Here is a 5679-nt window from a genome sequence, read left to right on the forward strand (position 1 = left end):
CTGTCTTTTGTAACTTCAAAACATCAGAATTCCCATCAGTAACTTTCGTTTTGATATCCCTTTACTGATGATGTAATCCCGGCATTATTTCCGACATGCATGGCCCCGAGTAGGCCTAATACATAGTTACATATGGTATATAGGCCTAATACATTGTAGGCATAACACATAGTTTATATAATGTAGGCTATATAACTGTTGTGTATATAGCACAGTTGCTGTTGTTATAAGCTGTGTATATTGTATAGCCTATAAATTATTTCTTTTTTTCAATATCTTTTTATTTCATTTTATGGGAGAAAAAGAACAGGTACAGGCACACAAAGAAAAATAATAACACATGATTGATATTCGAAATCAATCCAAATGGATACCTGTTAGCTGCCACTGGCTAAGGCACAAGAAGGCAAAAAGACAACTTGACAAAACGGCCCGGGGGGTGGTGGGCCGGTTCGGATCCAAAATGCCAGGGCTGAATTTTGGTCCCAGTCCGGCCCTGGGGAGACTATGTTTTGCACCCTGTCCGTCCGTGTGTGTGTGTGTGTGTGTGTGTGTGTGTGTGTGTGTGTCCGTCTGTGAACAGCTAGTCTCCTGCACAGTTGGCTTGATCGAAGCGAAACTGTGCACACACATTCCCTGGATGCTAGAGCAGAACCTCTGCCCCACATTTTTCAAATGGGCCTGTTATAGCGCCACCAGGAGGCCGCTTTTTGCCACTAATATCCTTTTTTCCCAAACATCATGCAAATCGGTACACAGTATCTCTATAGTAGTGGGGCGGCGTAGCACGACAATCGTTCCCTTTTGTGATTAAAGCGCCAAATTTGGTAGAGGTGTTGATTGATACATTGGGAACAAATCTGGATATTGGGCCATCGCAAATTTTCACCCTGGTGGGCGTGGCAGCCATTTTTCAAAATGGCCACCAGCGGTTGATCAAATCTTCCTAATTTTTGTCCTACTAGGCCGAAATGTTGCTCAAGCATGTGAGTATGAAGGTGTGTGGGTGTGTTCATGCTAATTATCTAAAAGGGGGCGTTGCAATGGGAGTGGCCTAGATAACAGCAATATTTTGGGAGAATTGTTCAAATGGTGATACAAGTGGGAAATTTGGTACAAATCATCTTTGGAGATCACGCTTCGATTTAGGAAACCAGGCCACTCTTAAATCAAAGATGGCAGCCTTTTTTCAAGATGGCCGCCAAAATTAGTTTTTGCATTTTTGCATATCTTTGCCTATAATCATTTGAAGTCAATCACCAAATCACCAAATAGCACTCCCATAGTATGTTTTTGAACATTTTCAAACAGGAGTTACCATTTATTTGTAAGTCACTCCTAATGAGAACCGTAGCATCCTCAATTCTGCCACCTCCACCTCCTGTCTTTTCGTCAGTGCCACCGTTTCCAAGCCGTACAGCATCATGGCTGGTACCCCTCCCGTCTTATACATCTTCCCTCTCACTGGTATACTTCTGTTAAAATAAAACTCCTGACACTTTCCTCCATCTGTTTCCTCAAAGTGCTCCTTCCGTCTTCTCAACACACTGTCTTTGGTTGCTAGAACATTTCCATCCATCCTTTATCACCTTAACCTGTTGCTCATCCTTCCCATCTCAGTGCCTCTGTCTAGCCAAAAATGTGCAGGTCCTTTTCTCCCTCCTTGGTGTCCAACCTTTCATACAATTACTCATACTCTTTTCCTTAACCCTCACCACCTTTCTCTCTGCCTTACCCCTCATCGCTTTGTACTCCTCCCTACTTTCTCTCTGGCTGCCTTTCTTATCTCCTCCCTGAGCTCCACACAGCATTGTTCTTCTTCTTCATCTTCACACCTAACACCAGCTCCTAGTACTCAAGCCATACTCAAGCCATGCTTGAGTACTGCAGGCTCCAAGGGCCCAGCTTCCTGCTTTGAAATAGTCTAAATAGGAAGTAAAAGTTCATATGAATGGCCAGTAGGTTTGCTGTTTTACCCCTGCTGATGTCAGAAAGATTTTTTCTCCATTCAAGTGGGTGGGTTTTTGTCGCTAGTTTAAAGTCTTCTTTCAGTCACCATGATATGCGTTTTGGGAAATGATGGTCCCATTTATTTTTAAATTGATGATAAAGTAGGGTATGCTGTAGGAGGGGCGGGATGATTTGATTGACAAGCTACCCAACCAATAGCATTCTTTCCGGTTGCGCAGGATATGACGCGATATAGAAAGATAGCGGATTTTAAATTCCTGAACAATCGGCTTCATTTACGGTCTGTAGAAACCAATGGCGTCACTTTGTCCATACATTTTTACAGTCTATGTGCTACTCATACGCTGGCACCGTCACTGTAAATGGTAACTGTGTTGTGCTAATAGGTGATTTGGTAATTGACCTCAAATAATAGGTAAAGATATGCAGAAATGAAAAAACAGTCTTTTGGTGGCCATCTTTAAAAAAATGGCTGCCATCTTTGATTTATGAGTGGCCCGGTTTCCTAAATCGAAGCGTGATCTCCAAAGATGATTTGTACCAAATGTCCCGCTTGTATCACCATTTGAACAATTCTCCCAAATGTTGTTGTTATCTAGACAACTCCCATTGCAACGCCCCCTTTTAAGCAATTAACATGAACACACCCACACACCTTCATACTCTCATACTTGAGCAACATTTCGGCCTAGTAGGACAAAAACTAGAAAGATTTGATCAACCGCTGGAGGCCATTTTGAAAAATGGCTGCCACGCCCACCAGCGTGAGAATTTGTGATGGCCCAATATCCAGTTTTGTTCCCAATATATTAATCAACACTTCTGCCAAATTTGGCGCTTTAATCACAAAAGGGAACGATTAGGCTGATATATCGTGCCACGCCGCCCCACTATAGTCATTAAACGAAACATGTCTTTCAGATTTTTCATATTCCATCCTGATTGGCTAAAAATGGCTTCCAATGTTTGCAGGATTGGTCCGTTTTGAACAAAATGCCTCAAATCATGAACACAGTGTGCAATTTCCGTGAAACTTTGCACGCACTTTCCCACTAGGCCGAGGAAGAAATGCCACTTGAAAATGTTCAAATCAGCCTCACGACGGCGCTATAACAGGCCGATTTGTGTTTTTACCTATAACTGCACCGATCTGTATAAAACTTTGTATGTGCACTCCCTAGAGGCCAAGGAACAACCTTTGCCCTGCAATTTCACATCTGTCCGTCCGATTCTTCACATTCCAGCCTGATTGGCGAATTCCCAACATTGCTGCCCCACAATAACTTACCTCACGTGGCGGAGACCTGTGGTCCGAAGAGCACTTTTTCTAGTTTCCACTTTTTGTTTGCCTTCAAACATGGTCTCAATCACTCCAGTCATAAATGGTAAAAGGTTGCTTAAAATAGCTGTGTTTTGTGTCATAGTGGCGTTGCAAATAGTTTTCTTTATTAATTGAATATTTTATCAAACAGAAATGCAAACAGCACGAGTACAGTCATGCACTTAGTCACTAAGGATCAAACGCAAAAGTCCAGTGGACTTGTTTCCATTGAGGTCCTATATGGTCTGGTGCTTGTTGGATGGAGGGTGAATGCATATTTTTCAGTCCATTCCTCTTTGAAATGCCAACTTTTCTTTTACTTAGTTTGAACATGCCTTTTTGATTCATGTTCAAATCTAGGTTTCTACTGTAGCTAACTGCCTGCGAAGTGGTTCTCAAACGTTTCAGCCCATGACCCCCCAAAATAATCATATTTTAACTGGGGACCCCCCACCCTGAAGCACTTGGAATGTAGGAGTTGAGGCATTCAATTTAGTTCTCTCTCTCTCTCTCTCTCTCTCTCTCTCTCTCTCTCTCTCTCTCTCTCTCTCTCTCTCAATGACCTGGTGACCTCAGATTGTTTTTATTTTACTTTTACTTTTATTTCAATACTGTGGGAAAAAAATCACTTCTCATTTACTGAGAAATAACTGACCCTGACTATCAAGTTCCACAGAAATGTAGAATCTCAAGAAGGGGAAGTGTACGAGGTCTCGCCTGGTTGAATCATCATTATTAGAAATTGTGCTCACATACATACATACACTCTCACAACATTCTCCTTTCATATTTGTACATTCTCCATTCACATACATATATTGACTCTCAAATACGTATATTCTCCATTCACACAAACATATATTTATTTTCACTCTCACACGTTACATGCCATACCATATGCCATGCTACATACCATGCTACATACCATACTGTACATGCCATGCTACATGCCGTGCTCCATGCCATACCATGCAACATGCATGCAAGATAGAACAACTGTACCAGATTTTTGAACAAGATTATACATACACTAGCTACAGTAGAATTTCCAGGAGCCATACCGTGCGTCATGGCGCACGGGTGAAACGTCGCCAAAAACAGCCACCCGTCGAAGCGAGCAGGCACCAGTCGAGGCGACCCGTCGCGGTCGCAAATGGAGCTCGCTGTCTCTCAGAATTTGACACATTCTGTAATTGTGTCACATTGACTGACTACAATTTAATATTTCAAGAAACAACACTGGCCTACCTGTGTGTGTGTGTGTGTGTGTGTGTGTGTGTGTGTGTGTGTGTGTGCGTGCGTGCGTGCGTGCGTGCGTGCGTGCGTGCGTGCGTGCGCGCGCAAGGCAAGTTCTCAGAAATGATCCTCCAACACAACTAAAAGTGAAAGTATGTTGTGTTATTAGTACACGACCCCATAGTCAAAGTACTGTATACTTCTGTAAAAGTGAAAGCTGCTCAGTAAAATATTTACTTGAGTTAAAGTAAAAGTATGTACCCCAGTACGTACTTGCTTTTAAAAATACTTGTGAAGTCTTAAAAAGTCTAATATCAACACATTGTTTTATTGCTTGCTTGTAGAACCACTATAACGGATAGTAGATAAAGTAAAGTGTTCTGATACAGCTGTGTGAGTGTGTATGTGTGTATGTGCACGTGCACGTGCATGTGCACGGGGGGTCTCAGCTTCTGTCAGATGTAAGAAGGTGATAATGTTGGGAACCACTGCAATATAGCACCTTTAAAAGAATCCCTGGCTAATGAGCCTTAGCTATATGCCTTAATACGTTATACTTGCCCTCTTTAAACAAACATTTCATTTTAAAACAGCTTCAATATTTGCTTTATTTTAGAAAGAGTTCATCTTTTACTCAAAGGGGACAATGCCCGTTGCAAGTTGATGATGTTATTTGTCCATGTGTGTCCTATGGAATGCATGTGCCAATAAAATATTGTTTTGATGCTCATATTAACCTTATAGGAAGTAATAAGATGTTTTTATTAGCATAATGCATTCCATACATTCCATATGGCTGGACCACACATGGACAAATACATCATCAACCTGCAACGGGCATTGTCCCCCTTGAGTAAAAGATTAACTATTTAAAAAAAAATAATACAATATTTAAGGTGTTTTTTATTTAAAATTGTAGTTATAGAGGGACATTTTAATGTATTAAGGCAAATAAGGCTCATTAGCCAGGGATCCTTGCTACTGTAGGCAATATATAGCACCAAAAGGTTCCCCTATGATTATGAGCTAAAAAAGGACATTGTGTGGCAATGTCATGGTTGCACGGCAGTGTGTTTTCCCTGTTAAAATAGAATAATCAATCAGTCAATTTTGATTAGGAAATAAGAAGTAGCATTCAACACTGCTAGAAG

Source organism: Gymnoscopelus microlampas, assembly GCF_963454915.1.
Source record: "Gymnoscopelus microlampas genome assembly, chromosome: 1".
In the NCBI taxonomy this organism is placed as follows: domain Eukaryota; kingdom Metazoa; phylum Chordata; class Actinopteri; order Myctophiformes; family Myctophidae; genus Gymnoscopelus; species Gymnoscopelus microlampas.